Source organism: Eptatretus burgeri, chromosome 12 (assembly GCF_056783735.1).
Source record: "Eptatretus burgeri isolate ZD-2024b chromosome 12, Ebu_testis_v1, whole genome shotgun sequence".
Lineage (NCBI taxonomy): Eukaryota > Metazoa > Chordata > Myxini > Myxiniformes > Myxinidae > Eptatretus > Eptatretus burgeri.
In genome coordinates this window covers 63,875,214-63,895,199 of record NC_140972.1, presented here as the reverse complement: position 1 = coordinate 63,895,199, position 19,986 = coordinate 63,875,214, and the positions used below count along the sequence as shown (strand labels likewise).

General features: G+C 44.9%; 1 protein-coding gene across 3 annotated transcripts in view; it reads left to right on the top strand.

Moving 5' to 3' along the window:
• Positions 1 to 19,986, top strand: part of PTPRA (protein tyrosine phosphatase receptor type A) — a 215,885-nt gene that overhangs the window by 14,792 nt on the left and 181,107 nt on the right. For all 3 annotated transcript variants that reach the window (XM_085848261.1, XM_085848260.1, XM_085848258.1), the window contains exon 2: positions 13,839 to 13,914. The gene's annotated coding sequence lies outside the window, so the exon portion shown is untranslated. The remainder of the gene's footprint in view (positions 1 to 13,838; positions 13,915 to 19,986) is intronic.

Genomic DNA, 19,986 nt, shown 5'->3' with positions numbered 1-19,986 from the left:
CTTCTTTTGTAAGTTAGCAGCAGGTATATGTGACCCACTTGTGTGTTGCAGTAATGATGTATACTAGTGCATCATCTACTAGCTTCTGTGTGAGGTAGTGGGTGAGAGAATCTTTTGTGGTGGCGCTCTGAAAAAATGATTTTGCATCTTTGCTATTTGCATTATCATCTACTTTATATCTTCTGACAGGTGCCTTGCTACCCCTACGTCATTCTCGTGTTGCCCTCTTTGGTGATCCCTCTATGCTACGGAGTAATTGTCAACTACAACATGGGTAACATGGTAGTTATGAGCTTTGGCGTTTATGAGTGCTACGTATGCATTGCTGAGTGCCCTGCAGTTCTTTAGTACAGGCGCTTTCCCGTCAATCATGGGAGACAGATTTGAATTGTCTTTGGCTTGATTGGTTTTGAAGAAGGTTCAGCTGAGCTTGTATCAGGAGTTTGTCATGGAAGGTTCTCTCGAACTGTGATCCCTTAACTCTTATCTGAAGTCACATGAACAGAGCCATCTAGTTTCATCAATGTACAGTTGGAAGTTGAAAATTCACACTTGTCAAGGACTTCTTCCACATCTGTTTCACGCAATGAGTGTGCAACATTAAGCAATTTGGACATTTGCCGTGCTGTTGCTTGAAGAGTCGGGATTACTGACTTTGCTTGCAGTGTAATTTCCTTGGTTGAGGAGTTCCACAACAGTCATTTTGTTCCAGAGATTGGGAGGCCCGACCGATATCTGGCATTTTGAGGATCATTGGCCAATGTTATGGCCGATATACAAAAACAACAACAAAAAAAACTTTCCCTTGTGTGTCAATTTGACATCTGCAGCCACCCTCAGGTCAGGTGGCTACTGTGGAACATCAGTGAAAGCTTCCTGGCAGCCTGGATATGCCTCAGAGGAAAGGGTAAGGCTGTCCAGTATATACCTTGCTTTCAAATTTCAATTCATTTCATTCCCCACAGCAAACTAAGCTGTGCTCACCACACCCACTGTTCGTGCTGCAGAATATCCACAGACATCCTGTGTGTGTGTGTATGTATATATATATATATATATATATATATATATATATATATATATATATATATATATATATATATATATATATATATTGTTACGGCTGTGGAAATTCGCAAACCACCATTCAGGTCCCGCAGTTGAGATATCTCTGTAAGTACATGTGTAGTTAGCCCCAAACCCGTTGTTTAGAGGGAATAAATGTGATTCATTTGGGCTGCGACGCTTTGAGATAGCCGTTTTTCTGTTCTATCTTTATTTTGAACCAACCACGCTCCAACCGTCAGACAACAACAACAACAAAGCCAACAGCCACGACCTTTACCTTCACAACTCGCTCCCGCAAACATCGCATCACCGCCATTCCAAACGGCGCCATGGCCATCGGCCACCGCCGGAAACCCTCCACCACCTTCACCTCCCTCCTTCTACGGCCATTCCCGCACCACCTGTGAGCACCGAGCGTCGGGCTGTCCTGGGCTCGTACAAGATACGCGCCGAGCCGCGAGTGCAAATAGCGGCCTTTCCGAGGAGAATTCGGATCAGGAATGCTACACGCCCACTTCTGATCCGTCCAATCAGCAAGCGCGGGGCGGCTTGGCCCCCCCTCCAGGCGCGTCTGTGTGGAATCAAGATATGCAAATTCTAGGATCAGGGGAGATTCACGCCCCTTTTCCTCCATCCAATGGGCGAGCGTTGCCCCGCCCCCGAGGTCATCCTGATCCGGAAATTTGCATATTGTTTTCTCCTGCCGGCCTATAAAACGGCGAGCGTGAGGCGAATGAAGAAAGTTGTTGCGCAGAGGAGTTGTTGCGCAGAGAGTGGTTGCGCAAAGAGTCAGTTTTGGTGGCAGAGAGTGGAGTCGGGAGACTGAGGCAGTCAAGTCGGGTTGGAGAGTGGAGTGGAGTCGTGAGGCGAAGGCGTCAAGGTGGTTTCTGCAGTCGGCTGAAGAGAATTGGGGGAAGAGTCCGAGGAGCTCGGGTCCGAGGCAGGGAAGGCGGTGGGATCGCTCGTCGCGGGACCCAAGCCATCCAACCATTCTCCTTCCCCCAGGGCATCAACAATTCCCCCCACGCTGAGATAGTGCAAAAAGGGGGCCCCGTTCCCACCCCACTCCAAGCGGTGCCAACGAAACCCGCGAAGGAGCACGAAGTCGGGGCACCGCCGCGCAGCCACATTTGCGGCTCATCACGAGGACGCGGGTAGGACCCCCCCCCCCTCCTCCGGTCTCGCGGGCCTGACCGCTCCTTCAGGTCCCGCGCACACATTGGCCTACGGGCCCGTCTGCCCCCTTGCCTATGAGGGTGGCCTCTTTCCTTTGTTTTTGAGTAAATGTGTGTCGGCGCCAGTCTGGTGAAGTAAAACTGTTTCAGTGTTGCCGTGTGTCGGTCTTAGTCGGTAGTATCTCTGCGTCATTGTTTCTTTTGTTGCATTTGATATATGTGCATTCTGTTTGGCTGTATATGTGTGCTCTCTGTGTGCCGCGGAATAAATGTGCATTATGTTGAACTGTTTTCCCGTTTCGCTTCTTCTTTTCTTTAATTGAATCTCCATCATGCTTCACGTAACGGGTTCGTCGTGGGCTTAATATGCCGATAATTAATCGGAACCGTCGAGGCCGACGATAACACCGCTCGGTTATCCCGATAGCACGGAACGGATCGCTTAAGCGGCCCGTGTCCGGAGTCGACCTGCGGCGAGGCGCGATCGCCCAGTCTACCATCCGCGTGGGTACTTAGGTAGGTCGAGTTTGGCGAACAACCCTATCCCATGTGGGTGGCCGATTGGCACGATTGTGGTGCCAATTGGCCCACCGTGACTAGCTCCCTGCGTTAGTCCGAGAGGGTCACGACAGAATTGTCCGTCCGGTGGGCGACGTGCCGCGATTCGAGTCTCGTGGCCGTTCGCACGCTGGCGGGCGCGAATTCGCAACATATATATATATATATATATATATATATATATATATATATATATATATATATATATATATATATATATATATATATATATATATATATATATATATATATATATATATATTGTTGCGGATTTCGCGCCCGCCGGCGTGCGACGGCCACGTAACTCGAATCGCGGCACGTCGCCCACCGGACGGACAATCCAGTCGTGACCCTCTCGGACTAACGCCGGGAACCAGTCACGGGTGGACCTTTCGGTCTCACCGCGATCGAGCCAATCAGCCCCCGCGTGGGATAGGGTTGCTCACCAAATTCGACCTACCTAAGTACCCACACGGAGGGTAGACCGGGCGATCGCACCTCGCCGCAGGTCGACTTCGGACACGGGCCACTTAAGCGACCCGTTCCGTACTATCAGAATAACCGAGCGGTGTTATCGTCGACCTCGACGGTTCGATTAATTATCGGGCGTACTCAGCCCACTACCAACCCTTTACGTGAAGCAAGATGAGGATTCAATGGGAGAAAAGACGAAGCGAAGCGGGAGAACAGTTCAACAATAAAGCACATTTATTCTCGGCACACGGGAAGCACACAAATACAATTCCACCAAATGCACACAAAAAAAGAAAACACAATTCCATTTACACAAAAAGCAAATATAAAAGCGAAGACAATGCAGAGCTAATACCGACTACCGAGCACACGGCAACACTTATACAATTCTACTTCACAGACGGCGCCGACAACACATACCCAAAACCAAGGAAAAGAATATCCTCAAGAATGAGGCGGGCCTGAGGCCGAGACCGGGTCGGGCCTACCCGTCTGGTGATGAGACGCGGAGCGGCGATGGCCCCGCAACCCGCGGGCCTCGCGGACAGTGCCTGGCAGGGGGTGGGAACGGGGCCCCCTTGGTCGCACTATCTCAGCGCGGGGGGAAACAGGAGGGGGTTGCTGATGCTCGGGGTATAGAGGATCTTTATTATCCCTGGTGTGCGTCTCCACCTCGGCCAGGTCGCGCTGCCGGCCTCCCTCGGGCGTGCAGCTCCCGGCACCGACGCGAGCACCCCCTCGTCCGACTCTCTTCAGCTTCTCCAGCCACTGCAGGCTTCGGGCTCCAGACTTCCACACTCGTCCCCTCCGTTCCGACTCCTTCTCGTTCTCGTTCTCCTCCTTCTGACTCCTTCTCGTTCTCGTTTTCCTTTTTCTGACTGACGAACACCGTCCTTTTATCCCCCCGTAACTTCGCCTTTGACCCCCTCCCTTTGACCTTTCACCTCGCTCCCCATTGGCCCGAGAAAAAGTGGGCGTGAAGGCTTTTTGATCCACAAATTTGCATATATCGATCGCCCTGGGGGCGGGGCCAATTCGCCCCTCGCTCACCGATTGGACGGCAAAAAGTGGGCGTGTGTCGTTTTTGATCCGTTTTTGAAGCACAAAATCCGTGATTTTGTACACGCGGTTCGACGCGCGCTCTGCACGAATCCAACACCGGTACCCACAGCGGGGCAAGAACGGTGGCGATGCTACGGTTGCGAGGTGTGACGTGAAGGTCGTGGCGGTTGTGGTGAAGCGGTGGTTGTGGTCGGTGGTTGATGTTGTGGTTGTGATCATGGCGGTTGGTCCAAAATAAAGATAGTGAAAGAAAAACGGCTATCCTGAAGAGTCGCAGCTCGCATAAATGACATGTATTCCCACTAGACAACGGGTTTGGACCTAATTACACATGTACTTACCGAGATACCTCACCTAAGGGACCTGAATGGTGGTTTGCGAATTTGGTAACCACAACAATATATATATATATATATATATATATATATATATATATATATATATATATATATATATATATATATATATATATATATATATATATATATATATATACAGCTCTTCAAAAAATTTTGGAGTGGTCTCTTATTTTTTTCCAAGCAGCATCTCTACATGTATGGCAGCCATTCCATTCCAGTGACTGTTGAATTCCAACACAGGCACACCTCATTCTACTTAGTGAGGTACTGATTAGGTGATCACCTGAACAAAATCTTATTTAACAAGGAAAAGTATGAAAACCACTACTGTGGTCATCACTATCCTCTTGCAATAGGATTAACTGGATGGCAAAAACAGAGCTCGTAGTACCTCAAAAGTAATTGGAATCAAAAAAATAACTATTGACCATGCCAAAAGAGTTGAAAAGAAAAGTTTTGAGTGAGGAAAAGAAGGGTTCAATTCTGGCTTTACTGGCAGAGGGATACAGTCAGCGTCACGTTGCTTCCATCCTTAAAATTTCAGAGACGGTGGTTCATAAGAACAAGGTCAAGCAGCAGACATTGGGGACAACAAAGCTGCAGACTGGCAAAGGGCGAAAACGACTTTCCACTGACCGGGATGACTGCCATGACCGCCAACTCATTCGAATGTCACTCAACAACCGTAGGATGACATCAAGTGACCTACAAAAGGAATGGCAAACGGCAGCTGGGGTGAAGTGCACGGTGAGGACGGTTCGAAACAGACTCCTCGGGGCAGGGCTGAAGTCATGCAAAGCTATAAAAAGCCCTTCATCAATGAGAAGCAAAGAAGAGCCAGGCTGAGGTTTTCAAAAGACTATAAGGATTGGACCGTAGAGGACTGCAGCAAGGTCATCTTCTCTGATTCCAATTTTCAGCTTTTCCCAACACCTGGTTGTCTAATCGTTAGACGGAGACCTGGATAGGCCTACAAGCCACAGTGTCTCGCACCCACTGTGAAATTTGGTGGAGGATCGGTGATGATCTGGGGGTGCTTCAGCAAGGCTGGAATCGGGCAGATTTGTCTTTGTGAAGGACTCATGAATCAAGCCACGTACAAGGTTGTCCTGGAAGAACACTTGCTTCCTTCTGCTCTGACAATGTTCCCCAACTCTGAGGATTGGTTTTTCCAGCAGGACAATGCTCCATGCCACACAGCCAGGTCAATCAAGGTGTGGATGGAGGACCATCAGATCAAGACCCTGTCATGGCCAGCCCAATCTCCAGACCTTAACTCCATTGAAAACCTCTGGACTGTGATCAAGAGGAAGATGGATGGTCACAAGCCATCAAACAAAGCCGAGCTGCTTGAATTTTTGTGCCAGGATTGGCATAAAGTCACCCAACAGCAATGTGAAAGACTGGTGGAGATCATGCCAAGACGCATGAAAGCTGTGATTGAAAATCAGGGTTATTCCATAAAATATTGATTTCTGAACTCTTCCTAAGTTAAAACATTAGTATTGTGTTGTTTAAAAATGAATATGAACTTGTTTTGTTTGTATTATTTGAGGTCTGAAAACACTGAATCTTTGTTGTTATTTTGACCAGTTGTCATTTTCTGCAAATAAATGCTCCAAATGACAATATTTTTATTCGGAATTTGGGAGAAATGTTGTCAATAGTTTATAGAATAAAACAAAAATGTTCATTTTACTCAAACACATACCTATAAATAGTAGAACCAGAAAAACTGATAATTTGGCATTGGTTTCTTAATTTTTTCCAGATGTATATATATATATATATATATATATATATATATATATATATATATATATATATATATATATATATATATATATATATATATATATATATATATATATATTGTTGTTGGCCGGGTATCGACGGCGAGCACAACTGCTAAATGGAGCAGTAAAGTCGGCTCCACTGACCACCCTGAATCTAGATCGTACCTTTCCGATAACTCCGAAGGTACGGGTCCCTTCCAGGACTGTGAATCGTCAAGAATTCAACCGCATGGGGCTGGGTTATTTGCCAAACTTCAAAATACCTCGAGGCCCACTTGGCGAGCTACCGAGGAATTCACACCCTCGACGGAGCTCGACTGGGACGAGCCGTTACCGTGCTCGACCTGTGCGTAACCCGAGCGGATGGTTACCGAGGTCCTGTCGGTCCAAATGCACAACTATGGCAGCAACGGCCTTTTAAATCCCCCAACACGCACCGTGCTAAACCAATGAAGAAAAAGACGAGGACGAGCTGAAACTTTTAACAATAGGGATATTTATTTACAAAAGGCAGGGAGGGAACACACAAAGAGCAGAGTTAAACCGACTGAGCAATGCAACCAATGTACAATGAAAGCACTTAACAATTCTACTTGTAGACGGGGCCCAAGGACACACACACGCACACACAAATACCCAGAAGAAATGATGGCCGCAGCCTTTATTGAAGGTTCCCAGCTTGAGGAAAGATGAGCTGGAAACCAGAGCTATCTCGGACCTTCCTGCCTTGTGTGGTCTTCGACGTCCTGGATCGGAGGGACTCGAACCCGCAACTTGATGCCGCTCTAAGCACCAGGTACGGTGGGTAGCGTCGGGCGCTGGCACGCTCCTCTGGCGAAACAGGCGACGAGGCAAGCAAAGCAAGCGATCCTCCTCCGGCTCTTAGGCAGGCGATCCACACGGCGGGAAGCCACTGGCTCGCAGGCAGGAAGACCGACTGACTCGATCGCCCCCACACAATTATCCTTCCCTCTTCACAGGTGGGAGGGATCCGTCCCACTTCATTCCGACCTCATTGGACAGGCGTGTCAGGCGATCTCTCGGCCGTCCGAGATTGGTCAGGGGGAGGTGCTCGTGTCTCCACCCCTCGACCAGGAAGTCGAACAGCAATATGTTGCACTGGCTCCCCATTGGCCGAGACGCGGCGGACATGCTCGCACCCCTCCGATTGGCTGAGCGCGGCGCCATGCCTGTATTTGGAGCGAAGTTCAAGATGCCAATGCCCAAAGAAACCCCGCCTGGCACATTGGACTCCGCCCACGTACGTGCTGACACGCCCGCGTGCAATGGTGCCAGTGGAGGATGGTGGAAGGAAGCGAAGGCAGGTGTCGTCGTTAAAATGTTGTTGTTGTTGATATAAAAATGTCAAAGAAAACCCTGACTATCAAAATAACTCCGCAGCGCATGAACATTTAATTCCCATTCGACATAGGGGAAAGGGAGCTACCTATCCACATTTACTTATTGAAATAACTGAGCTATGGGGACCTGAATGTTGAGTGGTCATGGCTTTTAGATTCACAACGATGTGTATATATATATATATATATATATATATATATATATATATATATATATATATATATATATATATATATATATATATATATATATATATATATATATATATATATATTGTTGCGAATTTGGAAATCGATCACACTCAACATTCAGGTCCTTTAGTTCAGTTATCTTGATAAGTACATGTTCTATAGATAGCTCGCCTTCCATTGCTTCATGGGTAAATCTATGTAAATGTGCTGTGATTCATTTTAATAGTTAGGGATTTGCCAAGGGGTAAGGGATGATTTTAATAAGCTGCACGTGATGTCTTGATATTAGCTTTAAAAAGGCCAGTGCAAAATGGGCATTTCAATCAACATGCCACGATTGTCAACGGATCAACGGCAGTGTGCCTTGGGCATACTGCAAGGCGGATTGAGCTACCATGAGGTGGCACGTCGCCTTGGCTGTTCACACCAGACGATATCGGCCCTGGTGGACAGAGACACCCTCCACAACTCTGCAGATGACAGACCTCGATCAGGGAGGCCAAGAGTCACCACTGCAAGGCAGGACAGGCAGATGGTCCTAAGTCAGATGGCTTCAGACATTGAGGACTGAGTGGGACAGAATCCAGCAGCATTCCATCCAAAGACTGGTAGGCAGTATGCGCCGACGATGCACTGCTTGTATCCAAAACAATGGTGGCCACACATGCTATTGAAAGGGGACTGACATTGCACCCTGTTCTGTTCTGTACTGTCGAACAAACTTATGAGATGGTGTATCTTGGTCAGAAACTTGACATGTCATCAATAAAATGCCAATGTTTCAATTAGCAATTGTTGGTTTGTTTTATTTTGAACTGTTACAATTTTATTACATTTCAAACAAGTGGAAAGTTTCTTTTGCGTTTCAGTATATATATATATATGTATATATATATATATATATGTATGTATATTGTTGTGGATTCTCGCCCGCCAGCGTGCGAGCGACCGCGTTTAGCCAATGGCGGCCGCTCTCCCCTTCCCGAACGGACAATCTGGTCGCAGCCTTCCGGATCAAGTGCTGGAATCCCGCTACGGGTGTGTTTTGGGTGCACACCACAGCCTAGTCAACACTCTACCCGCGCTACAGGGTGAATCGCCGAATTGTCGATATACCTAATTAATCACGTGGGCAGACTACCGAGAGACTCTACCTCAACGGGGCCGCTTGGAACCGAGCCGCTTAAGCAGCTCGCTTCGTTTTGGGATAACCGAGCGGAGTATTATCGCGCAGCCCCGTTGGACCTGATCACTTTATCGGCTATTTAAAAAAACAACTATATTCCGAACGCAGAACGACAGCTCAATTAAGGGAAGAGGACGCAACGAACGGGTTAACATTTGAACAAGCACATTTATTTCAAAACAAAAGGAAAAAAGTGATGCAGTCATGCAGGTATGCAATTTTGCAAGGCCGAACACTCATGCAAGTGTCCAACCAACAAAAGCAATGCAAAAGAGCTACTACCATCTATCTATTATGTACACACTTAAACAGTTCTACTTACGGACATGGCGCCGCAACGTTCATTCAAAAGCAACAAAGAGAAAACCCCAGGAAAGACTAGGGGTAAACTGGACCTCTTGGGTCTTTGTTTCACGGAGCTGTGATGACCGTAGAAGCTCCGCGAATCCGGACTGGTTACCTTCACCTTCGAGGTGCCTCGCTGGGGCGACCCGCGACGTCCTGTCCCCACGGCGGCTGTCGTGACCGCGGTCCGGCCCAGGCCCCGTCCGACGGCCCGGCGATTCGGTCCCAGTCGGCAACGCCTCAGAGGAACGAATGGGTCTTTTGCTCTTTCAGAGTTGATGCTCTCTTTAAGAGCCCGTCCGTCCCTCAGCGCTGCTCGGACTGTCCCGAAGCCCTATCACCTCGGACCGTTCGATGCTGGCTGGCGACCTCTCTCCGGTTCTCCCCACGTCCCGCACACGAACGCGCAGTTCTGCGTGGCACGGCAGGCTTGGCCGCAGTCTCCGCTCCCATCTCCTCGGCGAACCCAGACCTTCACTGCCCTCCACTGGACTCGAACCTTGGTCTACACACCACACTAAACCTCGACCGACTGCTCTGAACTCATGCTCTGCGCGCGTTTTTATAGGGTTTGTGAGGCGAGGTTTGATCTCCGCTCTTTCCCCTCTGACCCCCACTGGCTCCGCCCCTCTTGATCTCCTGATCCGAATTCCGAGGCGAAGCTTGGAGCGAGCGGACGTGGTAGAGATCATCGACGCTGAAGGGAGAGCGGAGGTGGTAGAAATCACCGTCGCTGGCAACAAGGAAACCCCCGGGTTTGTTTGTAGCGATCTTGCCGTGTCCGGCGCAAAGATGACGGTGCCCGCGGAGTTGAAGGGGAAGCGATGTTGTTTCGTTTTTGGGTATTGGGGGAGATGCAGTTTAGGAGATGGTGGTTGGCGTTGTGGAGAAGGTGGTTGTCGTTGGCGTCGTGGAGAAGGTGGTTGTTGTGGTTGAAATGCAGTTGGCGTTGTAGAGAAGGTGGTTGTTGTGGAGCGGTTGGTCAGAGCGATGTTGGTGGTGGAGGTGGTTGTTGTGAAGCGGTTGGTCAGAGCGATGTTGGTGGTGGAGGTGGTTGTTGTGAAGCAGTTGGTCAGAGCGATGTTGGTGGTGGAGGTGGTTGTTGTGAAGCGGTTGGTCCAAAATAACGATCGCAAAAGAAAAACGGCTCACTCAAAGATCACAGCCCGGTTACACAAATAATTGCCCTTTAAACATCGGTGGGGAAATCTATCTGAACACAGACTTATCGACATAACTGATCTAAGGACCTATATGGTGTTCTGTGAATTTCCACAGCCGTAACAATATATGTTTGTATATACAGTATATACACAGGGCCACCTCACAGCCTTTCACACGCCCACTCTCGCATCCTGGGACTTTCTCAAACCACTTGTGTACACGGCCATTTCACACCCTTTCATGCTGTCACACCATGGACATTTCGCACACTTACAAGCTGCTGTGTCACCATTCGTACACGGGACGTCTCCAGGAGGCCCCATAGCCGAATGTGCCATTTGTGCCGGGAGCACCTGTGCCGGGTTTGTGTTTTTCACGTTCCGCAGTTCCCGTTGGAAAATTTTAATCTGTACTTTTATGTCCATGGTCACCTCGGATCCAGATGCAGACTGATATGTAACGTGGCTTATTTGAGTTAAAACCGACTTCCTGTCCTTTGATTTAAGCATATGAAACACATCCGGCGACAACCAAACTAGTCAGAGATGGACCGTGGGATGCTGGGCTGTGTGTGTACACTTCAAAAGTCGAAACCTCCGCAACTTAGTGCGTAATATCTTGTGCACCCTTTGGCACTATGATACCAGATCAATGAGTGCCTCTGTGCCTAAGAGACAAAGGAAAGCTGTTTAATTTAATATGAAATTAGAAGCGATAGGAGCAGTGAACATTTGCCGAGCGCATGGAGGAATCCACCTCATAACAATTTGTGCAAGTGCCAATAAAATCAAAGCGAGTGCTCAGTGTTTCGCCATTACTGCAAATAAAGTGAGTCACATTAACTGTAACGTCAGACATTGGCGACCCTGCACCTTGATCCCCTCTAACTCCACTCCACCACCCCGACACCTCTTTACTACAAGTAACAACATTTAACACAGGTTTATAGAGTTTCCATCGGTGCAACTACTCATGGAGAGCGTTTTAATGATAATTATTATGATACAGGTCACATGGTGTGGCAGCCATCTTGAAAAAAGGAAACACTTTGGACTTCATCTTGAAATAAAGAAAACACTGAAACTGCTTCATGGAAAAAATTGGAACTTGGCACATGCCAAGTACTCCCCATGCGAAATGAGTGCAATTGCTTTTTTGTTTTTTTTTATATCATAATTGCATACGTCGAAAGTTTTATCCCATCATTATGAAATAGCAGCCATTTTTGAAATTCAAGATGGAAGTAATTTTGAATTCCAAAAATGGTTGCCATTAAGAAGTTCAGTAGGACCACCAAGATATTCGCTAACCCTAAAAAAAACTTTAGAATCAAGTTTCTTGGGACGTAGAAGTCAGAAGCTAATAAAAATTGCCAAATGGCTGCCATTTAGAAATCCCAATTGGTGACCATTGGAATGATAGAGAAAATTGGCATTATGTTTTTTTGTTCAGAGGGGTGACAAAAATATTTCCGAGAGTTACTAAGATTGTACCCAAAAATGCATGAGCCCAAATTTTGTAACATAAGTTGAAAGTTGATGGATTAAACATGCCGCTGGCGTTCTGAGTACCATGTGACCAGTTCCTCATTTTACTGGATGCTCTAAAGAATCATCGGCGATGCCACAGTGGTGAGTCCTGCTAGCTCAGAGATTCTGTAGAGAGGTTGAGAGGAACCGCCCAAGCTCCTCGCCCAGTGGAGGTCACCGTTCAACTACATGTGCTCACACTCAAAATCGTCACTCACGTGAAGTCATCAAGTGTGCTGATTCGTCACCCAGCTCAAGCACACCATTGATTGGCCCAATTGAAAAGAACATGTATTCCATTCGGCTCGAGAGCCATTGCCTGGAGACCGCTGAGGAGAAAGGGTAAAACGTTTGTAATGAAATAAATAAATGAGAAATAGCACATTTAATTTAACCGTGGAAAAGACGAGGGTTCAACAAAACACTATGCTGCCATGGTTGAATTGGGGCTTCCCATACATCTACTCTGAACATGCAAATTACAACTTCTTCTTCTTCTTCAAATTAATTACATTGCAAAATCTGCATTAATTACAATGCAAATTACAACGTAACCAATAAAACACTTAACCCTTTGGTGTCCGTTTTCATTACAGTTACACACACACACACATACACACACACACACACACACACACACACACACACACACACACACACAACTTAGCAAAAAGGGAGTCAAGGAGACACACACACACACACACACAAAACTTAGCAAAAAGGGAGTCAAGGAGTCACACACACACACACACATTGTACTTCAGTGAGTGTTTAGTTTCGAGCCCAATAACTTTCTGAATGCCATTCATATGATGGTAAATAAAAAAATGTCACAGCAAGGGCAAATTCATTGCCTCATTCCTCTTATACAGTTTCCTCCATGGTACCATTGGTGTGCTTTAAACTGTGAGGTTCTGACATTCTTCCTAACCATAAGGGTGTGTCTGGGCTGAAAGGATCGAAACCTCGAGGAAGAACGGTGCCCAACCGATTATCTGTGCGGTCGGTTGGGAAACCGGTCAATTGCTTTGAGGTTAAGGTTCTTACTTTCGGTAAGGGAACTATGTTTTGAGGTTTACAATTTAAATCGAGTTGAATATCGGATGTTGTAAAATTAACATCATTTATAGCAAACCTTTAAATTATCTTATCTTTTAGGAATAGGTGTGTGTATGTGTGTGTGTGTGTGTGTGTGTGTGTGTGTGTGTGTGTGTGTGTGTGTGTGTGTGTGTGTGTGTGTGTGTGTGTGTGTGTGTGTGTGTGTGTGTGTGTGTGTGTGTGTGAGATAGAATTGTGAGGAACAGAAAATGACGAAAACGAGAGATGTGTGAGTGTGCTGTAAACCCCCAGAATGACTCTCCCCGCATTGTTCATGAAGGGATTTTCAGAAAAAAGGAAAGAAAACCTTTTGCCATTGTTTGACACATTGGTCATACAGGAAAATGTGGTCAATGAAATATTTTTAGACCATGAAATAACTGTGAATTGCTTGTAACTCTTTCCAATCTGAATTAACAAGCCGGTGTGTGTGTATGCTCATAATATTCATTTATTTGCCTTCCTCTCTAGAGTGCAAGTTCTCCCACCTGCTGACTTCAAGGATCTTCATCTACTGACCAGTTGGTGCTTGTGTGGCATAGATTTAGTAAGTGAGCAAAGTTCTTTGTGAAAGTTCAATGGTGAAGATGGTTAAATGTTTAGCCTATCATCGATTTCCAGGCGTCGGAGGTTTTGGGCGCAATCCGAGCTTTGCTGATAGACTGAGAAAACAATGCTGTGGAAATTGTGCTACTTCCCCTTTTTTATTGCTGAGGATTTTATCGACTTAAAAGAAATATAGTGACTGCTGAGAATGCTCCGGCAACCCTCTCAGCTTAGCTGGGCATTGCATCGGCAGCACCGATGCTCTATCAGCAGTATGGTACATCGATGATGGGGTTTTGTGAGAATGCTGAATATTAGAGAGAGCTATTTATAATGTGGCTGTATGGAATTTTGAGGGAATCCTAAGTTTGCGATGTGTACTCCAACTGATTGAGAAGTTTTCCATTAATAATTTTAATAAACCTATGACCATTTGGTTGGTAGAATGTAGAAGGTAGGTTGAATCTGCTGACAGGTGTGTATATATATATATATATATATATATATATATATATATATATATATATATATATATATATATATATATATATATATATATATATATATATATATATATATACATATACATACACACAGATGAAAGAATACATTGCAAAGATTAATTGCATGACTAATGACAACTTGTGTATAATTGTGACGTGAAATTTCTCTGGCATCTCTGGAGGAGAGGGTGGGGAGAGTGGTGGTGGAGGTTGGCACGTGCATGGTTGTAAAGCTAGTCCTTCCCGTTCATTTCCTGCCAAGACTGATTCCATCACTTGTAGCGCTGAATATGGTTATATACAACTTATTTTCCTCCTTGCTGCATTCGATTGAGCAAACAAACAGGGTGGCTGGGGCGGTTTTGTTGGCTTGGCCGCCGGGGGTTACAAGCTGGATGGGTCGCCACTCCGACGCAGGATACTTGACAGCAAATTCAGAGATTTGTCGTTCGTTCAAAGTGCTGGCGATGGTTCACTTTCTCTTCACAAAGGGCACTGTTGGGTATTTAACACCCACCAACTAATGCTAGCAAATGGGATGCCCAGTTTAACGACCATCCGAGGGACAGAGCACACACATATTGATGAATCTTCAGCATGCAAAACACCAGGGTGGTAGTTTATAGCTTTGTTGAGATTTGAATCCTGGCTCCACACCTCAGAGGCAAGTCCGCATACCTCCATATTTCCTGCTAGCCCTTCCTATGTTATAGATATGTAAAACGCTGAACAAAATATCACCACACGGACAACATCAAATCATGCCACAGGCCGTATCCAGCCCGTAGGTCAGAGGTTCCCAATGCCTAGTGTAGATTAACCACAAAAACAAACATGAGTGAAATGTGGGTTTTTCAAGTACTTTATCAAGCCACCTTGTGCAGCACTAAGAGCATCTATCCTGTTTGCCATCGACTTGGTGAGATTTTATATCACTGTGATTGAGCCACTTCCATATCCATGTGAGAGTGTACTTTGATTTCATCACATTGACAGGAAGTGGGTGGTTTGCTCTTTGCTGATGATCCAGATGCACACATTGATTCGAGGTTGGATTTGTATCTGGCCTTTGGGTATCCAAGGATAGAAGATTAATTTATTGCTTCCTCTTCCAGGATCTGCTCTTATAAAAGGTGTGGTGTGCAGGCATTGCCCTACTTTAGAATAGGGTCACTGAATCTCAGTGGAGTTTGTCGATATAACAGTCGACGTCATTAAATTGTCAATGTACCCTGCAGAATGGAGTTGTCCTTCACCAAACACCAGGTCTGTCTCCTTATGGCCTCCCCCCATTTCCCCACCCCCTCCTCCCTCCTTCTTCCCTCTTCCCTCCTTCTTCCCTCTTCCCCACTCCCGCTTTTCTCCCTTGTCCCCCTTTCCTCAACTTCCCCCTTTTCCCTAATTTCTACCTTTCCCCCACACTCCCCCCAACCTCCTATCCCACTTATCCCCCTCTTCTCTCTTTCCTTTTGCTGAATTGTTGCATATACCATAACATCTATACTCATTGACAGTGGCCTAAAGACATTGGACTCGGTTCAGGAGGAGGTTTTTGTTTGTTCTCCTCCAAACCTAGGTGCTAATTCCATTCGTAAATTGCTGAAACCTTGACTCTGTGTAGAGTTCTGATTCTGCTGTACCGTACTCTTACAGAGCGTCGGTCCTGCCGAAGCAATTTCTTAACAAGAGTTATACTGGGTGGTTTGTGATTGTCTTCACAGCAGTAGTCAGGGCAGCAATTTGTAATTTGGCTCTGGTGCTGGAGATAACTCGCCTACTCTTCGCGAAGGATGCTGTGGGATCCTGAACATCCACCAACTAATGCTGGCAGATGGGATGCCCAGTTTAACATCCATCCAAGGGACGGCACGCACATTGATGAATCATCCTGCCTGTGAAACGCCAGGATGACAGTTTATAACTGAGCCGAGATTCAAACCCAGGCGAGACAGCGAGTGTGCGTACCTCTCGGCCAGGGGTCGGCAACCCATGGCTCATGAGTATGTGTCTGGCTCTTTCACGATCCCAATGTGGCTCGCAGAGCCTCAACGTTTATCGGTGCAAATGCACATATGAAGATCATATAAACAAGAGCAGCACTTGATTCAAAATATTACGATACTTGTTAAGAAAACATATTTCCAAATGATCACTGGTTGTAATTTTGTGTTGTATATTATTTTATTTAGTTCTACCTACAGTCTGACCCGCTCATGTTGTTGTTGTTGTTGTTGTTGTTGTTGTTGTTGTTGTTTATTGTCTAAGAGCCAATCTCTTGGCCAGTCCAAGAGCCAATCTCTTGGCTGTCCTGCATGAACAGGCCTGTGGCATAGACACATATCTTATTGCTGCTTGTAGTCCCGAGTCTGTGGTTTAATTGCGTTTTGATTGGTCAAGATGCCTTTCAATCAGTCCATATGTGTAAGAAATTGTGTCGTTTCATCTCGGTTTTTGCTGAAAGTTTTCTGCAATTCCAAATCTTTAATGGAGTTGTATGTTGCTTGAGCTTTGCTTGAACAGAAAACGGCAGTCCATGGAAGTACAATATGAACTTTAATTTTTTACTATTTCATAATTTCACTTCTACATTGAAGTAGCTGCCTCCATTAATTGTTTGTTTAAATTGTACGATTGGCTCTTTTGTGCACCAACTGCTCAAGGTTTTAATTTTGTTTCGCTCTTCTGCACAAAAAGGTTGCCAACTCCTGCTCCAGGCCATCCTTCCAGCCCAAGTGTAGAGTACACCATCAATTGCTAATATCCAAGGATCTTTTAGACATCTCTAAATAAAAAGCACTGCAATGGTTTTATTCCTACTGGATATATATATATATATATATATATATATATATATATATATATATATATATATATATATATATATATATATATATATATATATATATATATATATATATATATATATATATATATATATATTACATACCGTTTGTATTAAATTGAGTATAAATTAAATTCTACCTTTCTTTGACTCACTTTTGTCTCATGAGCAATGTGAGACAAGGACGACACTGAATCCAGACCTGGAAAGCAAGCGTGTCATTGTTGAAGTCCTTCCAGGTCACTTTTCTGCAGCAGTGGCTTCTCTTTGTTTCATACTCTGTAAAAACATTGAGCACAGAACCATGAAAATGCCTATTCTCTGGAAACCTATCTTTCACTCTGACCACACCATGCACATCCAATAATGTGACTTCAAGTAAACAAATAAATATTGTGGGATTCAACTGTTTCGGCACTTTAATAGTGCATGCTGGTTATCTGTACAGCTAGATGTCCTATTGTACATAATAACACCATGTACTTCCTTCCCCTCCCTCCCCCCCCACCCCAAACCCTCTTTTCTCACCTGTGGAATCATATCCCTAAGTCCAGCCCATCATGTTCTATCCACTTCTTAAAAGTGGAGAGCCATCGCCATACCATGTTATCCCCAATCCATAATCCTTATCTTTTTTTGTTCCCACTGAATCTCCTCTCCGTCCACCCACACTTTCCCACATTTTCCCTGCTTATCAGCTTTTCCTGTTTGGTTTTACCCTTTCCTTGTGTGCTGTCCCAAGTTGGGTTCCCTTGTCCTTTTGTACATCCTTGCTTGTGCTGTCTGTATTTGTTCCTTCCTCATTTCTCCATCCTCCCTTGTATGCAAACTCCCTCTACTCGATCACTATTTCAACTTCATTTCTTGTCATTTAGCTCTTCCATGAGCCCCAAACTTCAATTGTAAAAATATCAAGATCCATGTTGTTGTGTGGTTGGTAAAATTATGAATATGGATGTCAAGTGTATTGGGATATGTTGGTTTAAGAAGTGATAAGTGCATGAAATCAAAACATGGATGAAAGTAGTTTCGCAATCAACCATTGATGCGAAAAGGCAAGACATGGTGTTGTCCATTGAAATTGTTAAGAATTCCTCCCTTCCTCCTTCCCTTCCTTCCTCTTTCTTCTTTCCTGAATTTCTGAGTCATTCCAATCGAAAATAAGGCATGGTAGTTCCATTGATACAAAACACTCAGATCCCTTTTTATTGTTTTCAGTTTCCTACCCCCTGCCCCACCCCCTCCACCAATCGTTCCAATTTCAAGGGGTCAAAAGGGTCAAAGGTGAAACAAAAACAAATTGCACATTTCCCCTTTTCTTTGCTGTTCACTTGTTCCCCTCGTCAGAGGAGAGAGTATTGCATTTGGGTCCGTTTGTCGGTCTGTTCGCACAGAACTTTCGTGTTTTTCTCTGCAACCGCTTGTCAGATTGAGACGAAATTTTCAACATTGGTGCGACAACTCATGTGGAATGTTTTAATGATAATTATAACGTCATAGGTCACGTGGTGTGGCAGCCATATTCTAAAAACAGAAAAACTTTGGACCTCCGTATCTCTGAAACCGCACCAATCAAAAATTTGAAACTTGGCACAAAGCAAGGACTCGTCATCTGGAATGAGTGTGGTTTATTTTTTTAATGATGTCATAGGAGCCCTCATTATGACATCATAATTGCATATGTAGAACACCACATCCGATCAGTATGAAGATTTTTGAAGGTCATCGAGGGATAAAATTGTCCACAGAAAAAAAAAATCATGATGTCATCGGTCACATAAATCGGCAGCCATATTGTTAAAATAAATAAAAACCTTCAAAAATCGTCTTCTCTGAAGTGGCTGAACAAATTGAGGCAAAACTTAACATGTATTGACCGCCTGTCCATGAGGAACGAAAGGTTCACATGTATGATATCATAGGCCACGTGGTTTGGCAGCCATATTGGATTTACCTTAAAACCTATAACAAAAAATACACCACTCAAAAGAAATCCTGGTGAGGGTCTGCAATCTCTGATTGCTCTTTTTCTTGAATGTGAGTCTCCAAGGCATTGCATTTGGAACAAGGGTGCTTTCAAACAGCTGCCGTATCAGAAAGTGTCGAGGATTTTTGGATTAAAGTTGCTTTCAGTACTACGCAGGGGTCAGAGGTCACAATCACGTGTAAAATTAATGAAATTAAGGTTGGATACCATTTCAGTGCCTGAAAATATGACTTTCAACGCTCAACCAATGGACAATAATTGGCAACATAGGACCTTATCACAGTCCATACAGATTGGTGTGGTGTCATTAAAAAACATGAAATTCAGGGTTTTGGCATGTAAATCCTTTGTGTTTTAACCAATCCAGTCAAGACTTGGCACAAAAGACCTTCTTTTTGATATCATGACAGATTAGATATTTTCTTGAAATTAATGTAAGAAGTTATTTATTTATTTATTTGGTTTGGGGTGAGGGGAGATTGGTGGGAGGGCAGAAAAATATATGATCAAAAGAAACTCAATTCCTTGTGGTTTACCCTGGATGATATTATGGTAATTCTGTTTATTATATGATATTATATCATAAATTATATGATATTATGGGAAGTATTCAACAACTCTAACAATGTTAGATGCAAATAAGTTTTTCAAGCATCAGAAATTTGTTTTGCTGCATTCCTTGCAGTTATTGTGGATCTCAAATGGGGAAAGGTTTGTGTGTCTGTGTGCTTTCAGATTTCT